The sequence below is a fragment of the Bos taurus genome, chromosome 6 (genome assembly GCF_002263795.3).
Source record: "Bos taurus isolate L1 Dominette 01449 registration number 42190680 breed Hereford chromosome 6, ARS-UCD2.0, whole genome shotgun sequence".
NCBI lineage: Eukaryota > Metazoa > Chordata > Mammalia > Artiodactyla > Bovidae > Bos > Bos taurus.
Window position 1 is genome coordinate 46,368,777 of NC_037333.1, and position 20,096 is coordinate 46,388,872.

Consider the following 20,096-nt stretch of genomic DNA (forward strand, 5'->3'; position numbering starts at 1 on the left):
GTCGTGTCTGACTCTTGTGACCTCATGAACTGCAGCATGCCAGAATTCCCTGTCCTTCACCATCTCCCTGAGTTTGCTCAAACTCACATCCATTGAGTCAGTGATGCCATGCAACCATCTCATCCTCTGTTGTCCCCTTCTCCTCTTGCCCTCAGTCTTTCCCAGCATCAGGATCTTTTCTGATAAATCAGTTGTTGGCACCAAGTGGCCCAAGGATTGGAGCTTCAGCTTCAGCCACAGTGCTTCCCATTAATATTCAGGGTTGATTTCCTTTAGGATTGACTGGTTTGATCTCCTTGCTGTCCAAGGAGACTCTCAAGAGTCTTCTCTACCACCACAGCTGAAAGCATCAATTCTTCAGCACTCAGCCTTCTTTATGGTCCAACCCTCACATCCATACGTGACTACTGAAAAAATCATAGCTTTGACTATACAGACCTTTGTCAGCAAAGTGATGTCTCTGCTTTTTAATATACTGTCTAGGTTTGTCATAGCTATTCTTACAAGGAGCAAGTTTATTTTAATTTCGTGGCTGCAGACACTGTCCCCATTGATTTTGGAGCCAAAGAAAATGAAATGTGACACTGTTTCTACTTTCTCCCCATCAATTTGCCATGAGATGATAGGGCCAGATGCCGTGATCTTAGTTTTTTGAATGTTGAGTTTTAAGCCAACTTTTTCACGCTCCTCTTTAACCTTCATCAAGAGGCTCTTTAGTTCCTCTCACTTTCTGCCAATAAAGTAGTATCATCTGCATATCTGAGGTTGTTGATGTTTCTCCTGGCAGTCTTGATTCTAGCTTGTGAGTCATCTGGCCCAGCATTTCTTAGACTTCAGTTGTTCAAAATTTATTACTGATTTTCTGCTTGACTCAGATCTTTTCTCAGTTGTCTTCATTTCTAACAATTAAATTATTGTTTAAGCAGTGTATATAAGAAGCATGGACTGGCCTCCCAAAATTTGCATCATCTTTAATGTTTTGTGATTTTTTTCACTATCACTGTTCATATCTGAGATCCTTTAACCTATTAGAGGCTGCAGAATGCTGATTATTTTAATGCCATTCTCCTTTCTTGCTAGCGGGAATACTTCTTTAGAGAAAAATTTCAGTATATCAGTTATTGGAATTCCTGTTTATATGGGAAAGGCTGGATAAATCCTTGATTCCTTCCTCTTATTTATAGATTTAAAAAATAACTAGGTATTTTCCAGGAGTTCTCCAAAGGAGATAAAAGAGAAGTATGTGTGTGTAGTATCATGAATTCATAGATGTAAATGAATTTCAGGCTGTTATTATTGTTATCATTTGTTTTATTGTTTAAACTGTGCCAGTGTTTGGCCTTATAAATATTTGAAGCTTATTTAAGCTTGCATTGGGTCTTTTTGCCCCAGCCTGAGTAGGCTTCCCAGGTAGCACTGGTGGTAAAGAACCTGTCTGCCAATGCAGGTTATACATAACAGGCATAGGTTCTGCCCCTGGATCGGGAAGATCTCCTGGAGGAGGGCACAACAACCTATTTCAGTATTCTTGCCTGGAGAATCCCATGGACAGAGGGGACTACAGTCCGTAGGGTCGCACAGAATTGGGTTGACTGAAGGGACTTAGCACACGTGCACGAGTAGACTTTGATAGGCTTCTTGTTTTCTGCTGTGATTTGTTCCAGGCTGTGCTTGTACATAGCTGGTTCCAGAGTTCCACTTTCTTTAGCCATTTCTTTAGGGGACTTGATTGTTTTTATTGGAAAACAATTTCTGACAGACCATAGTTAAGGTGCTAGCAGTGCTGTTAGTCATTGTTCCTAAATGTTCTTTCAGTGGACAGAGTAAGAAACATTTTATTGTTTTTTTTCTTTTTTCTTTTTGCTAAAGGTGATACTATGAATTCAGCCTGAGACTTAAGATTCAAATTTAGTACTACAGGGTTTTTATTTTACTTTATTGATTTTACCCCTGTAATCCCATTGAAACTTTTTGTGCTTAATACCAGCATAATTACTCACTAGAATTATTCCACAGTAGGTACCCACCAGTCTCAGGATAATAGTACTAATATTAACTCCAAGATGTGATTACTAAAAGCAGTTTAAACCCTTTCTCTCTTAATTCTTGTTTTTGTCCATAAAGTATATCCCACTGGAGATACATGATTAAAATCATTGGAAGATATTTCCTATGTTGTTATGCTACTAACTAGATATAACAGATTCATTTGTTTTATTTTACTTGTGATTTTAGGGTTTACATTTTAAAATTCATTTTTTAATAATTATAAAAGACATTTATTTGATTCTACAGTAATATCTGTAAAACAAAGTTTATACAAAAAGTATAGCTTCTATCTCTGTGTGAAATATCATTTTCCTTCCATTTCTTTTAGAGGTAACCCCCCTGACCTTATGGTTTACTTGCCCTTTAATTTTTTAAAAATAAGTAAATATTTACATATTTTTATTCTCTTCTTAAAAAGTCAACCTTGTTTCAAGTAACAGTATACTTTTAATTTTATCTATTTATTTCTGGGTTCCATATGCTAGGAAGTATATTCTTTGAGGGTAGGGGTTTTTGGTGGTTTCAAACCTCTATGTTCTCACCACTCAGAACAAAGTCCAGTTCATAATAGATACTCAATAAGTATTTATGTGAATAATTGTTTGCATTGTGCTTTCCTGGTGTTTTGTCTTAATACAAATTAAAATTTCTGTGTTCATTAAAATACATTACTTTATACTCTATTTAAGAGTGATAATATACTTAAGAGCTCAAATTAGTATTCTGAAAGTTTATTTTTACTTTTGTGTAGTAATTTTCCCAGTAACTAGTGAAAACAGTTTCTTAATAAAAGTAACAGGACATTGTTTGTAAGTAACAATCACTGAATATGTTTTTCTCATTGATTACCCAAATAGTATTTCCCCTTGTAAAGAATCTGCCTGCAGTGTGGCAAACCTGGGTTTGATCCCTGGGTTGGGCAGATCCCCTGGAGAAGGGAAAGGCTATCCACTCCAGTATTCTGGCCTGGAGAATTCCATGGACTGTATAGTTTGTGGGGTTGCAAAGAGTTGGACACGACTGAGTGACTTCCACTTTCAGACTCTGTTAACTCGATGCATGTGTGGTGCATATGTACTGATTTGTAATATGGCTCAGTATAGATTTTTAAATCTTAACAATGTATGGAGAATGTTTAAATGAAAAAAAGCACATACTGGGACTCCCCTGGTGATCCAGTGGCTAAGAGTCCGTGATCCCAGTGCAGGGGGCCCAGGTTTGACCCTGTTCAGGGAACTAGATCCCACATGCTGGAACAAAGAGTTTACATGTAGCAATTAATAATCCCAAATGCTGCAATGAAGATCGAAAAGCCCATGTACTACAACTAAGACCCAGGGCAGCCAAAGAAATAATTGAAAATAAATATATATATATATATATTTTAAAAGTATGTACTACAGGGGCAGAGGTTATTTGGAAACTCTATACTTTTCTGTTAAATTTTCTGTGAATCTTAAACTGTTCCAAAAAATAAAGTCTTAAAAAAAATCATGTACTATTGTAGTACTACTACTACTATTTTAATTAGAATCCATGGCAGATTTTAAAAAGCCACAGTGACATCAATTTTGTGCCAGGAGCCATGTATAAAATAGTTGCATTTGTCTATGATATTATTATAAGTTGCACATGCAAAAATCATCATTTTTCTACTATTAGTATTAGAATTAAACAAGTAATGCATTAATAGACTAAGTGTCTCAGACATAGAACCATCTATGTGTATGATTAGTTGAACACTGTGAAAATACTGATATTTAACTGTTTGCATTATATAAAGGTAGCATTGTAGATCATTGGGAATATTAAAGTTATTACAGTAAGTTATACTTGGATAACTAAGATTTAGAGAAAAATAAAACTAGATTCTAACTTTTCACCTTACATCAAAAATAAATCAAATTAAAGAACTTAATAAAAGTGAAACCACTTTGAAATTAAAAGAAAATATAGATGAATACTTACCAGAAGTCACTAGAACTTATGACTAAGAACCTGTCAGTTCCCTTAATTAGTCTGATTAAAACTTGGTTTTTAAGTTTGACAAGGGAGAAAGAATATTAGATGGAAGGAACTATTCAGTTTATAGCACTGACTTTTATCTCTAGATTTTTTTTTTTCCCTTATAAAGGTCTCTCACTGTTTGCTGCTGTGATAGCCTGGCATGCTTGTATGTGTGTATGCGTGCACACTTCTGTGCATTTGCACTTCTCTGCACTCCTCTTTTTTCCTTTTATCTAACTCTAATATTGGAGAAGGCAATGGCAACCCACTCCAGTACTCTTACCTGGAAAATCCCATGGACGGAGGAGCCTAGTAGGCTGCAGTACATGGGGTCGCTAAGAGTCGGGCATGACTGAGCAACTTCACTTTTCACTTTCATGAATTGGAGAAGGAAATGGCAACCTACTCCAGTATTCTTGGCCTGGAGAATCCCAGGGACGGGGAGCCTGATGGGCTGCTGTCTATGGGATCGCACAGAATTGGACACGACTGAAGTGACTTAACAGCAGCAGCAGCAGCAGCAACTCTAATATGGAAATATGCCTTTCCCAGGTGGCACTAATGGTAAAGAACCCGCCTGCCAGTGCAGGAGACCAAGAGACGCCAGGTTCGATCCCTGGGTCGGGAAGGTCCCCTGGGGGAGGACATGGTAACCCACCCCAGTATTCTTGCCTGGAGAATCCCATTAACAGGAACCTGGCAGGCTACATTCCATAGGGTCGCAAAGAGTTGGACACAACTGAAGTGAATTAGCATCCATGAGTTCCCCCAAAGCTGAAACAAATATGGCTTCATGTCTCTTAATTAAGAGAATATTGAGATATAGTAAAATGCAGTTGGATAATCAGTTTATGAAGTCAGTTTTCAGTTTAAATTTGTGGTTCTTTAGAGCCAGACATCCTGGAATGTAAAGTCAAGTGGGCCTTAGGAGGCATCACTATGAACAAAGCTAGTGGAGGTGATGGAATTCCAGTTGAGCTATTTCAAATCCTAAAAAGATGATGCTGTGAAAGTGCTGCACTCAATATATCAGCAAATTTGGAGAACTCAGCAGTGGCCACAGGACTGGAAAAGGTCAATTTTCATTCCAACCCCAAAGAAAGGCAATGCCAAAGAATGCTCAAATACTGCACAGTTGCACTCATCTCACGCACTAGTAAAGTAATGCTCAAAATTCTCCAAGCCACGCTTCAGTAATACGTGAACTGTGAACCTCCAGATGTTCAAGCTGGTTTTAGAAAAGGCAGAGGAACCAGAGATCAAATTGCCAACATCTGCTGGATCATGGAAAAAGGAAGAGAGTTCCAGAAAAAACACCTATTTATGCTTTATTGACTATGCCAAAGCCTTTGACTGTGTGGATCACAATAAATGTGGAAAATTCTGAAAGAGATGGGAATACCAGCCCACCTGACCTGCCTGTTGAGAAACCTGTATGCAAGTCAGGAAGCAACAGTTAGAACTGGACATGAAACAACAGACTGGTTCCAAATACGTCAAGGCTGTATATTGTCACCCTGCTTGTTTAACTTCTATGCAGAGTACATCATGAGAGATGCTCGGCTGGATGAAGCACAAGCTGGAATCAAGATTGCCGGGAAAAATATCAATAACCTCAAATATGCAGATGACACCACCCTTATGGCAGAAAGTGAAGAAGAACTAAAGAGCTTCTTGATGAAAGTGAAAGAGGAGAGTGAAAAGTTGGCTTAAAGCTCAACATTCAGAAAACTAAAATCATGGCATCCAGTCCCATCACTTCATGGCAAATAGATGGGGAAACAGGGGAAACAGTGGCTGACTTTATTTTTTGGGGGCTCCAAAATCACTGCAGATGGTGATTGCAGCCATGAAATTAAAAGATGCTTACTCCTTGGAAGCAAAGTTATGACCAACCTAGACAGTGTATTAAAAAGCAGAGACATTACTTTGAAATTAAAAGATGCTTACTCCTTGGAAGCAAAGTTATGACCAACCTAGACAACGTATTAAAAAGCAGAGACATTACTGTCTAGTCAAGGCTATTATTTTTCCAGTGGTCATGTATGGATGTGAGAGTTGGACTGTGAAGAAAGCTGAGCGCCGAAGAATTGATGCTTTTGAAGTGTGGTGTTAGAGAAGACTCTTGAGAGTCCCTTGGACTGCAAGGAGATCCAACCAGTCCATCCTAAAGGAGATCAGTCCTGGGTGTTCATTGGAGGGACTGATGTTGATGCTGAAACGCCAGTACTTGGGCCACCTGACGCGAAGAGCTGACTCACTGGAAAAGACCCTGATGCTGGGAAAGATTGCGGGCAGGAGAAGAAGGGGATGACAGAGGATGAGATGGTTGGATGGCATCACTGAGTCAATGGACATGAGTTTGGGTAAACTCCAGGAGTTGGTGATGGACAAGGAGGCCTGGCGTGCTGTGGTTCGTGGGGTCCCAGAGTCAGACACAATTGAGCGACTGAACTGAACTGATACAGCAAATTCCTTGTATGTCTCTTGCTTTATTTCCTGTGTCAGAAGCCACCTTTGCTTATTATTGGTCATTAAATGAGTCTACACTTTGGGTAATAGGGACCTGCAAGCTACAGAAGTTTTGTTATTTGAGGACTGTATATTTTAGGGTGATGTAGCCTCAAGTTATTCAATACCTGAATTAAAGTAGCTGTAAAAACAGGTGTTTAGTATTCAAAATTTCCATAAGTCTCAGACCAGATGGTATCATGGTTAGTTCACAAGCTCAGTGATGTGTAGCTCCGAGCTTTGTGTATCCTCCCATGGTAATATCAAGAGTGAGGAGGTTTGTCCCAGTCTCTCTTTGTTTTATGAGAGAGGAGTCTAGTACATATTCCCTTGTAAATTATACTTGTAAATTAAGTATATAATATTTCATAAGATAAATACAGTGGTTAATAAACATATGAGAATTTTAACCTCAATAAGATTTTGGGAATGCCTAATTTAATTGTGTTGTTCTTGGGAATTATCAAACACTGCCTTGGTGAATCTAGGTTAACACCTTTCTGCATCAGGATAGGAGTTAAGAGACACTATGAAAATGTCATCAGAAGCTCTGATTGATTTGTTATAATTTTATTTTTTAATATATTCAATATATAGCTTCTAGTCAGTATAAAAAATATACAAGGAAATCATACTCAGTGGACATAATTTTATTAAATATCAGATTTATTAAATGTAAGCTGCTTTTTTTTATTAAGGATAAATATGCCTCATTTTAAGTTATGCCATGGTAGTGCCATAATTTGTGTAATAATTCTAATTGTTGACAGTTTGGGTATCTTCAAATTTTTATTATTGGTAACAATATTACAATGAAAGTTCTTACCTTTCCTGAAAAGTGGAAATTTTGGTATAAAAGCAATTACCATTTAACATTTTAATTGTTTTGCTAAAATTATCCTCTAAAAAGGTTGTACTAGTTTTTACTCTTTTTTAACAGATGTGTGAATGTGCCATTTCCTTTGTGTCCTGTAGACTGTGTTTTTTTCCAGCCAGTAGCTTTATTGAGGTAAAGTTGACCTATCATAAATTGCGTGTATTTTCCCATGTAGTTTCATTTCCAGCAATCTTTATTCCTTTATAAAGATTTTGATTTTCAGCTGGTTACATTTTTCTTCTGCTTATAGGGCTTTAAAAACATTTCTGATGGTACAGGAACAAGCTCTTTTGGTATTTGTATATATGAAAATGTTTTTATTTTGCCTTTATTTTTGAAAGATGCTTTTGCTAGGTGAGAATTTTAGGTTAAGAGTTTTTTTTTTCCCTCCTTATTTCAAATATGCTGCTGAAGTGGTCTCTGGATTCTTTGTGTCTGATGAAAAATCTGCTGTCCTCCTTTTCTCTGTCCCCCAGTTGTACTTAATGTGCCCTTTTTTCCCTCCTCTGGTTGCTTTTAAGATACTCTGTTTATCCCTGATTTTAAGCTAGTTGACCATGATATGGATTGGTGTAGTTTGTGTCTCTTGTCTTGAGGTTCACTGATCTTATGGAATGTGTAGGTTCATAGTATTAGTAAGAATTGGAACAATTATGACCATCATTTCTTCAAATAAACTTTTTTGTTCTTCCTTCTTGGCTCCTTGGAGACTCCAGTTATACCTGAGTTATAGCTGCTTGAGGTGGGCCCACAGCTCATTATCCAGTTTGGGTAGTTTCTGATGCTTATTGTTAAAAGTTTGCTGATATTAGTCTGTCATGTTTATTCTATCATTAATTTCATTTAGTGTGAGATTTTTTCATTTCCTTCATTATAGTTTTAATGTTTAGAATTTTGATTTGGGCCTTTAAAAAAGAACTTTAATTTTTCATGTCTCCATTAATGTGTTTAATATTTACCCTAACTTTGAATATCTAGAATACATCTGAAATGACTATTTTAATATCTTTGTTTACTAATTCTCCCTGCCATGTTTGGATTGGTTTTGATTGACTTTTATCCTAATTTGGGTTTTAATTTTCTGTATCTTTGCATGCCTGGTAGTTATTATTAGATGCTAGACATTGTAGATTTTACCTTTTTGGATCTGAGTATTCCTATTTATGGGCTTCTCTGGTGGCTCAGACAGTAAAGAATCTGCCTGCAGTGAGGGAGACCTGGGTTCATTCCCTGGGTGGGGAAGATCCCTTGGAGAAGGGAACGGCAATCCACTCCAGTATTCTTGCCTGAAGGATTCCATGGGCAGAGGAGCCTGGCGAGCTACAGTCCATGGGTTACAAAGAGTCAGACCTGACTGAGCTACTAACACTTAACGCTGCTTCTGTTTATTCCTGTAAAAGTTCTTAAGCTTTGTTCTAGGTCAGGTTGAAATTACTTGGAAACAGTTTAATCTCTTTGGCTGGCACTTTTAAGCTTCTTTCCAATGAATATTCAGTACTGATTTCCTTTAGGATTAACTGGTTTGGTCTCCTTGCAGTCCAAGGGACTCCCTAGAGTCTTCTCCAGTACCACAGTTCCTACTGTTCATGGGGTTCTTGAGACAAGAATACTGAAGTGGTTTGCCATTCTCTTCTCCAGTGGACCATGTTCTGTCAGAACTCTCCACCATGACCCCATCTGTCTTGGGTGGCCCTACACGGTATGGCTCACAGTTTCATTGAGTTAGACAAGGCTGTGGTCCATGTGATCAGTTTGATTAGTTTTCTTTCATTGTGGTTTTCATTCTGTCTGCCTTCCCACTGATAAGAGGCTTATGGAAGCTTCCTGATGGGAGAGACTGATGTGAGGGAAACTGGGTCTTGTTCTGATGGGCGGGGCCACGCTCAGTAAATCTTTAATCCGATTAAAGATTGAGATGGTTGGATGGCATCACCACTCATGGACATGAGTTTGAGCAAGCTCCGGGAGTTGGTGATGGACAGGGAAGCCTGGCGTGCTGCAGTCCATGGGGTTGCAAAGAGTTGGACACAGCTGAGTGACTAAACTATAAGCTTTAGACAGGACCAATGTGGTGTTTAGTCTAGGGTTAATATTTCCCAGTACTGAGGCACTCTTAGTATTCTGTGTGGTGACTCACATATTATGGTTTTCTACTCTGTCTTGTTGGAACAAGCACCATTCCTTGCCCTGCATAATCTTTAGGGATTGTTTTCTCTGGTTCTTTTGCATGTCTTTTTTCCTTGCATGCCTGAGCTGATTCGTAGTCAGCTAGAGACTCAAGGCACTCCTTTGAGATGTCCAGGCTTCTCTCCTCTGTGCAGCTCACTCTTCTCTGGTACTTAGAGCCCATATTCTCTAGCTTCCCTTAGTCTCCCCAACTTTCTACTTCCATCTCTTCAACTCAGAACTGCTAGTCTCTGCCTGGGTTCTCTCTTCCTGTACCTTTTCCTGGAAGTTCTCTCCAGGAACTAATTTAGGGCAACCATAAGGTGTACTTTGTTTCTTGTCTCTCAGAGATCACTGTACTTTGTTGCCTAATGTTCAGTGTCCTGAAAGCTGTTGTTCCTTATGTTTTGTCTTATTTTTTAGTTATTTGGGGAGAGGATGGTAAATCTGATCTGTATAATTTCATCTTGGCTGGAAATACAAATTCTGACTTACTAAGTTTTAGCCAATAAAAACAGAATCAGATTTTTTGTTTGTTAACATCTTGAATGCTTATCACTACTTAAAGTGAAATTCACATATTTATGTTAAATTTGAATGACTGGCCTTACGTATTACTGATTTTATGCTGATTGTATAGAAGTTTAATTTTTGTGGTCTTATGACCACACAGATTCATGGATGACAGAAAGATGTGTAAGTAGCTTTTTGGGTGTTCAGAGTTCTGGAATCTGAGACCACATCCTAATGGTAGATATTGACAGAAGAAATGAAGGCCAAGACTTGGCTTTGGTGATCTAGTTGCCACGAAACCTATCTGTTTTAGGTAAAAGCAATAAGTTTTCACCATATATTTGTAAAGCTGTCCTCTTTTCTTTTTTAAGTCATTATAATTTGTGAAATAATTTTTACCTTTTATTTCCTAAATGAGGATCCAAAAGGTAAGTCATTTGGACCCTATCTTAGTGTTCTTTTAAATGATAGTACAATGCCTTTTCTTTTTTTTAAACTAGTGGACAGACTGATAGAATCATGCATAAATAATTTCGTTAGAGATTTTTGGATTATAATCAATAATAATACTGAAGAGTAACCAAGATACAGGTCATGCATTGGTTTTTGTAAAACAAATGGCAGGCCAACTTCACTCACAAAAACATTGAGTTTCACAAGTTTCTTTGTAAATTACTTGTTTGGCTCTGTCCGCCTGTCATTTCTCTATTAACTGATCAGTCAGTTGCACCTGTATCACAAATAATGGTTAAGTTCTACAATTACTTAAAAAAGGCTGTGATCTAGGTTAAATGGTGTTGACAGTAATTGTGCAGCTCAATTGAACCCTGGAGTTGTTCAGAGAACAAAATCCTAAGGAGGTCACTGTTGGATTTACTGTAGGTAAACTGGGGATTGATGGGTAGATTTTTGATGTTGGAAACTCGGAATGGGATTAAGGGCTGAAGTGGTTCTATAGCAATACTGCAGGGAGTTACTGTGGTGGGAGGTGGAGCCAAAGTGTGAAGTTACGCTTGTGTAAAATGGAGACTCTTTTCTAGGTCAGCTTGCAGTTTTCATTAGCATAGAATTTAAATTTTTGAATTTAGGATCTGAAGAAATTTTTTCAGATGTTACATAATTTACCTTTAAAAAAAATTCTTAGTTGCATGACGACATGTTCCACTTCGCCTGTATTCTCTTGTGTACTTTATGTCAGTGTCATCAACCATCTTAGATAATAAGATCAGTTTTTAAAACAGGTTCTGTCTTCAGTACTATAAATGGCTGACATTGTTGAGTGTTTACTATATGCCAGGTACTGTTCTTTGCACTTCATATGAAATAAATTAATTTCACAACCCTTTGGTACATGACTTTTATTACCATTTGCTGATGAGAAAGCAAGAGCACAGAGGATAAAGTAACTTACTGAGGTCAAATGACAAATGGTAGATTTGGGATACCTGCGTGCTCTGGGGACCCAGGGTGTGCTGTCATCCACTGTGCTGTTTGCTTTAACAGTTTTGGGAAGAGGAGAGAAACATAGGCAGCTCATGCTTAATTAGCATGAAGGGAAAGGCTACCCACTCCAGTATTCTGGCCTGGAGAATTCCATGGACTGTATAGTCCATGGGGTCGCAAAGAGTTGGACATGATGGAGCAACCTTCACTTTCTGAGACATTATTCTAAGCTATTTTAATATTATTTTCAAGACAGGAAGACCCTGGAATTTTTTTTTCAAGGAATGATTCTGCTTTGACTGACACATATCAGACCTTGGACACTGTTGTTTTCTTGACAGGTGTCATTTGGGGAAGTCTCTGCTTACATTGTTATGAAAAAACTGTGGTTTTCCTCTTCACCTCTAGGTTGTATGTTTTGTTTCAGTATGTCTGAGATGGCACTTTAAAAGTACTGGGCTTGGATAGAAGGTGGGAGGGAGGTTCAAAAGGGAGGGGGTGTATGTATACCTATGGCTAGTTCATGTTGATGTATGGCAGAAACCAACACAACATTGTAAAGCAATTATCCTTCAATTAAAAATAAACAAATAGCATTGGGCAGTCTTTTCCTCATAAATGTCCGAATTCCTCAAAATCCTAACATATAGTCAGGATGAAACTCATTTATTTAAGCTTTAAACAACAGTAATAACATTGACATATAAAAACCAGTCATTTTGGGTCAGAAATATTTTTATTGTCTAATACTTCTGTGTACTATGAATGCCTTTTTAATTTATTCATTTTCATGGCTGTATATAATGGGCAGTTTTGTTTTCCTCACTGTATAGAGGAGAAATTTGAGATCAAAGAGAATATAAGTAGTAGAGCCAGATTTTGAATATAGTCTGCCAACTTTGAGAGTCTTGAGTGCTTAACTGTGATGGTAAATCACCTCTCCTGGGGTTTGAGGCCTTTAAGTGGTGCATTTAAAAATAAAAGAGAAAACACAGATCTGTCATTGTATGTCATAGAAATCAGGGCCAGAGCTGTGTAGCCCAGGCCTCCTGAGACACTAAGGCAGTCCTGGCACTATTTCTTTCTGTCTCTGTGTTCAGTCCTGTCTCTTTCATCATTTTCTTTCTCTCTCTGCATTTTGGCTTCCTCCTTTCTCCTTACCACCTGGCTCACCTTGACTGTTCCTAAAATGATACCTTCAACACAAGTGTCTTTACCACCTTGAATATGCAGACCCTTGGCCAAGTGACTCAGCTTTTCATGATCAGATTTATAGTTTGTCGTGAGATAGAATTCTGTCGTTCTGGTCAGGCTCTGGATTATTTTCTTCAGGGCCAAGCGTCCATCCTTCGATCACCTATCTGTGGTGGGGCTGATAGGCTGAAGAACAAGTGAGTGGACAGGATAGTCAAGGATCTGTCTACACGACCACTGGTAGGTAGTTCTTAGGGAAAGATTAGTACCCCAGAATATGTCTATACTAGTACATATTGGATTTTATTAAAGCAGTATCATAAAACTAACTACACATATATAAATATCAATACAGATGCAATAAACACATCATAAAAATTAAATGAAGCGATAAAAAGTAAAACAACTTCACAAATACAAATATAAAATGCAAAATAATATATATGTTATAGGTACAAGTTTTTTAAAAGATGACTTCCTTTTAGGTTGTGAAAATCAAGGAAAGATTGATGAGTTGTTCTAAATTGAAGAAGATGAAAGGACATCTGGGGCTTCCCAGGTGGCTCAGTGGTAAAGAATCCACCTGCCAATGCAGGTGACGCAGGATTGGGAAGATCCCCTGAAGGAGGAAAGGGCAACCTAATCCAGAATTCTTGCTTGGAGTTCCCATGGACAGAGGAGCCTGGTGGGCTCCTGTCCATGGAGTTACAGAGAATCTGACTAGACTTAGTGACTAGGTATGATGCAAAGGGACATGTGGACTAAATGTAATACATGGTCCTGGATTGAATCCTTTAGCTGCAAAGATTTTCATTTGGACAACAGCACATATGGAATGTGTTCTGTGAATTAGATAGTGCAAAATAGAGAGTGTCAGGATTAATTTCCTAATTTATATGGTCATACCAATACTATATAGGATGAAATCATGTTTATAGGAAAACATGCTGAATTATTCAATGATAATGGGACAACATGCCTACAACTTATTACTAAGTAATTCAGTTGGGGGTAGGGGAAAGCTTTTTGTTCTGCAATTTTTGAAAATATTTCAAAATAAAAAGTAAGAAAAGATAACTTCCTGCAACTGCATATATAATTTCTTTAATGGTACATTCTAGAAGAATTTATATAATAGAATCATCTGATAAATGTTTTCGAAAAGAATATTTGAGTCATTTATTTGCTGAGCACTCCTTTATTTGTATTGTCAATGCAGACTTTCCTGAAGTATGTTTACATAATTGGATAGGTTTACCATGAAACTCTACGTTATTTGCTATATGTTATTTGAGGATTTACTTAATAAGATTTCAAATTCCGTTTTCAGATTTCATAATTTACTGGCCTTACTGAATAAGAAGTACCTCCCTGGTGGCTCAATGGTAAAGAATCCGCCTGCTAATGCAGGAGACTTGGGTTCAATCCTTGGGTCTAGAAGATCCCTGGAGTAGGAAATGGCACCCATTCCAGTATTCTTGCCTGCGATATCCCACAGACAGAGGAGCCCGGCAGGCTACAGTCCACGGGATCACAAAAGAGTCAGACACGACTTAGCAACTAAACAACAACATGTATTTTCACTTATTGGTGACTCTTTAAATTTTTTCTTATAGCGTCCCCCATTTCGAAAATATGCAGTTGTCTGTGAAGTTTTAGAAAAGTGTGAATAGTCAGAATTGTCTTCTCCTCTCTAGGATATTGAGGAGTTTATTGAAGCTGTTGGTTTGTAGTATATTTGTTTTATTTTCCAACTTAGTGTCAACATAAAGTAATTCTAAATATAGTACTTTCTCATCATGTTTCGTGATCAAAATGTTGAAGATATATGAAATGTAGAATATACTTTTGTTATATGAGTATACTTTTGTGTTATCCTGAAGGTCATATTTTAAAGCAGAAATATATATATATTAATTTTTGAATTATAATTCTACAGAAAACATAATTCAGTGTTATTTATTCAGTTTTTGCCCAACTTAGGAGCCAGATAGTTTTTTTACTCCAGATAGTTACTTTAAATTTATAAGCTTTTTTAAAAATTGCATTTTGATACCTTTATTTTGTTAAGCACACATTTTGGTAGATATCTATACACTCATTTTAGGCTTTCTAAAATAGTTCAGTATTTGGAATGTCACATCTAGTTTATAGGTGGTAAGTAGCTTTATTTTATGAAGTGTATTGATCCTAAAGCCACTGAACTCTTTTTTTCTGGTTTTTTTCTGGGTTCTCTGTGTTCATTGTGGTAAGAAGAATTTCCTAGGACATTGTTTTTTTAATGTATCACATAAATGAAACACTTGCTATTTGTTCCAACTGACTGGACCATTTCCAAGGCAGGCTTCCTCTCTGCCATGTCAATCATCGTATTTTTCAGTCTAGAATTTCTCTCTAGCTCTTGGATCTCTTCCAAGATAGGGTTTCTGAGCATCTCAGCAGCAGTGATTTTTACAGGTATATTCACAGGATTCTGAAAATGTCAGTCAGAATGAAGTGGGATGGACAGAAATAGGGAAATAGAAATAGACAAGAGAAGTAGAGGCAATGAGGCAGGTCGCTTTAAAAACAACTTTTTTTTTTTAAAGGAGCATTTAGAAAAAAAAGAGTAAGGCACTGTTTAGAACAATAGAATATACAAGTGCTAGAGTGGACCTTCTAGAATAGTGCTTTCCAGATTATCTAGATTAGTGTTAACCTGTGGTGAGGGACCAGATTTTTTGTTTCCAATTCATTGTGGATAGGGCCTATCCGGTAAGTCCATTTACCACACGATTGGTTAGGATTCTTTGAACACATTGTCTCATTGCTATAATGGATTCTGAATTCTGAAATTTCTCCATTTCTGTGTGTATTGTATGCAGCTATCAATTTGCTGACTGATGCTAGTCTGCTGACCACATGTTGAGTAGTGATTTTTATTTTCCTAAAACTTTATTTCCTCATTTTACACCCAAGGTTATTTAGCTCAGAAAAGTGAAATGATTTTCTTTATATTGTATAGCTGTTAAATTTTCTTTTGTATTTTCAGTAGAGAACAGTTGTACTCAAAAGCAAACGTTGGCCTTTGGTCGGAAGGCGATATTCACAGTCAGTACATTGTTGTTGTTCATTCTGTCAGTCCTGTCTGACTTTGTGACACCATGGACTGCAGCATGCCAGGCTTCCTTGTCCTTCATTATCTCCTGGAGTGTGCTCAAATTCATGTCCATTGAGTGATGCAGTCCAACCATCTCATCCTCTGTTGCACCCTTCTTTTCTTGCCCTCAGTCATTCCCAGCATCAGGGTCTTTCCCAATGACCCAGGATCTTTTCCTGCTCCTCACATCAGGTTTTCAAAGTATTGGAGCTTCAGTTTTAGCGCCAGTTCTTCCAGTGAATATTCAGGGTTGATTTCCTTTTAGGATTGACTGGTTTGATCTCCTTGCTGTTCAAGGATCTCTCAAGAGTCTTCTCCAGCACCAGAATTCAGAAGGATCAATTCTTTGGCACTCGGCCTTCTTCTTTATGGTCCAACCCTCACAATCATACATAACTACTGGAAAAACTATAGCTTTGATTATATGGACCTTTGTCAGCAAAGTGGTATTGCTGCTTTTTAATAGGCTGTCCAGGTTTGTCATAGCTTTTCTTCCAAGGAGCAAGCTTTTTTAAATTTCATGGCTGCAGTCACTGTCTGCCATTATTTTGGAGCCCAGGAAAATAAAATTTGTCCCTGTTTTCACTTTTTCCCCATCTATTTGCCATGAAGTGATGGGACCAGATGACTTGATCTTAGTATTTTGAATGTTGAGTTTTAAGCTAGCCTTTTCACTCTCCTCTTTCACCAAAGTCATAAATATATGCCTCTGTGGTTTGGGTCTGTAACAGATTTATACTTTCTGCATTATGGATTTCTTAAATAATCTTTTGTATGCCATTATAATTTTAGAATCAGGAAAAAAATCAATAAAGATGCCAAGTAAACAATACCAAACAAGAAAAATCAGAAATATTGAAATAGAAAAAGCATCAGTTCATTTCAGTTGCTCAGTCGTGTCTGGCTTTTTGTGACACCATGAATCACAGCACGCCAGGCCTCCCTGTCTATCACCAACTCCTGGAGTTCATTCAAACTCATGTCCATTGAGTCGGTGATGCCATCCAGCCATCTCATCCTCTGTTGTCCCCTTCTCCTCCTGCCCCCAATCCCTCCCAGCATCAGAGTCTTTTCCAATGATCAACTGTTTGCATGAGGTGGCCAAAGTATTGGAGTTTCAGCTTTAGCAGCAGTCCTTCCAGTGAACACCCAGGACTGATCTTCTTTAGGATGGACTGGTGGATCTCCTTGCAGTCCAAGGGACTCTCAAGAGTCTTCTCCAACACCACAGTTCAAAAGCATCAGTTCTTCAGTGCTAAGCTTTCTTCACAGTCCAACTCTCACATCCATACATGACTACTGGAAAAACCATAGCCTTGACTAGACGGACCTTTGTTGGCAGAGTAATGTCTCTGCTTTTTAATATGCTATCTAGGTTGGTCATAACTTTCCTTCCAAGGAGTAAGCGTCTTTTAATTTCATGGCTGCAGTCACCATCTGTAGTGATTTTGGAGCCCAAATAAATAAAGTCTGACACTGTTTCCACTGTTCCCCCATCTATTTGCCATGAAGTGATGGGACAAGATGCTATGATCTTAGCTTTCTGAATGTTGAGCTTTAAGCCAGCTTTTCACTCTCCTCTTTCACTTTCATCAAGAGGCTTTTTAGTTCCTCTTCCCTTTCTGCCATAAGGGTGGTGTCATCTGCATATCTGAGGTTACTGATATTTCTCCCGGCAACCTTGATTCCAGCTTGTGCTTCTTCCAGCCCAGCATTTCTCATGATGTACTCTGCATAGAGTTAAATAAGCAGGGTGACAATACACAGCCTTGATGTACTCCTTTTCCTAATTGGAACCAGTCTGTTGTTCCATGTCCAGTTCTAACTGTTGCTTCCTGACCTGCATATAGGTTTCTCAAGAGGCAGGTCAGGTGGTCTGGTATTCCCATCTCTTTCAGAATTTTCCACAGTTTATTGTGATCCATATAGTCAAAGGCTTTGGCATAGTCAATAAAACAGAAATAGATGTTTTTCTGGAACTCTCTTCCTTTTTTCGTGATCCAGCGGATGTTGGCAATTTGATCTCTGGTTCCTCTGCCTTTTCTAAAACCAGCTTGAACATCTGGAAGTTCACGGTTCACGTATTGCTGAAGCCTGGCTTGGAGAATTTTGAGCGTTACTTTACTAGCATGTGAGATGAGTGCAGTTGCGTGGTAGTTTGAGCATTCTTTGGCATTGCCTTTCTTTGGGATTGGAATGAAAACTGACCTTTTCCAGTCTGTGGCCACTGCTGAGTTTTTTCTGGCATATTGAGTGCAGCACTTTCACAGCATTTCAGGATTTGGAATAGCTCCACTGGAATTCCATCACCTCCACTCGCTTTGTTCATAGTGATGCTTTCTAAGGCCCACTTGACTTCACATTCCAGGATGTCTGGCTCTAGGTCAGTGATCACACCATCGTGATTATCTGGGTAGTGAAGCTCTTTTTTGAACAGTTCTTCTGTGTATTCTTGCCACCTCTTCTTAATATCTTCTGCTTCTGTTAGGTCCATACCATTTCTGTCCTTTATTGAGCCCATCTTTGTATGAAATGTTCCCTTGGTATCTCTGATTTTCTTGAAGAATCTCTACTCTTTCCCATTCTGTTGTTTTCCTCTATTTCTTTGCATTGATCGCTGAAGAAGGCTGTCTTATCTCTCCTTGCTATGCTTTGGAACTCTGCATTCAGATGCTTATATCTTTCCCTTTATCCTTTGCTTTTTGCTTCTCTTCTTTTCACAGCTATTTGTAAGGCCTCCCCAGACAACCATTTTGCTTTTTTGCATTTCTTTTCCATGGGGATGGTCTTGATCCCTGTCTCCTGTACAATGTCACAAACCTCCGTCCATAGTTACATAATAATCTATAAAAACTTTTCTTTTTGCATAGAGTAATGGGTTTATATGTAAAAATGTCAAGGGATGAGGCCTAAAAGATGGTCAGAAACAAGATTAGGAAGCAGTACATAATTCATAAAAATTTGCTTTTTATTTGGTAGACAGTGGAGGGCAATTGAAGAATTTTATATAATGAGGCAATACAGACTAGTTTGGTTTTTAGCGAAGAAAATTTTAGTGTTTTCTTACTATATATTTTAAAGTCAGATTAAGTTATATCCAACCTAGATAGCATATTGAAAAGCAGAGACATTACTTTGCCAACAAAGGTCCGTCTAGTCAAGGCTATGGTTCTTCCTGTGGTCATGTATGGATGTGAGAGTTGGACTGTGAAGAAGGCTGAGCACCAAAGAAATGATGCTTTTGAACTGTGGTGTTGGAGAAGACTCTTGAGAGTCCCTTGGACTGCAAGGAGATCCAACCAGTCCATTCTAAAGGAGATCAGCCCTGTGATTTCTTTGGAAGGAATGATGCTGAAGCTGAAACTCCAGTACTTTGGCCACCTCATGCAAAGAGTTGACTTATTGGAAAAGACTCTGATGCTGGGAGGGATTGGGGGCAGGAGGAGAAGGGGATGCCAGAGGATGAGATGGCTGGATGGCATCACTGACTCGATGGACGTGAGTTTGAGTGAACTCTGGGAGTTGGTGATGGACAGGGAGGCCTGGCGTGCTGTGATTCATGGGGTCCCAAAGAGTCAGACACGACTGAGCGACTGAACTGAACTGAACTGAACTTCAGTTTTGTAAAAAAACTTTAGTTCTAAATGCTGTAATTGAATGTCTTTCAACTAGAAAAAATGAATTAAAATGTAGAAGAACAAAAATACGATGTAGTGATTGAGGCTGTTTACTATCTTATGGAATATCCCTTTCACTAAGTATTTGGTCAGATTGTGGCAGCATATTATACTGTTGAGCATAACCAAACTGCTTGGGCTGGACTCTCAACTCTGGTGTTCTTTTTTCAACATTGGAAAATTACTTAACCTCTTTGGGTCTTGGTTTCTTCTCCTATAAAATAGCGATACTTGATACTTTGCTTATAGAACCATCATAAAGTTAAATAGTTAAAAGACTCTCTGTGTGTATGTGTGTGTTGATGTGACATCTTTATTCTATAACAGATGGCAATATCTGATAAATGTGTGTGCTTAGTCACTCAGTTGTGTCCAATTCTTTGTGACCCCATGGGCTGTAGCCCTCCCGGCTCTTCTCTCCATGGAATTCTCCAGGCAAGAATACTGGAGTGGGTTGCCATGTCCTCCTTCACAGGGGATCTTCCCAACCCAGAGATCAAACCCAGGTCTTCCACCTTGC

At 38.3% G+C, this 20,096-nt stretch overlaps 1 protein-coding gene across 4 annotated transcripts in view; it reads left to right on the forward strand.

Moving 5' to 3' along the window:
- STIM2 (stromal interaction molecule 2) overlaps positions 1-20,096 on the forward strand; it is a 185,297-nt gene that overhangs the window by 97,934 nt on the left and 67,267 nt on the right. The gene's annotated exons all lie outside the window — the stretch shown is intronic.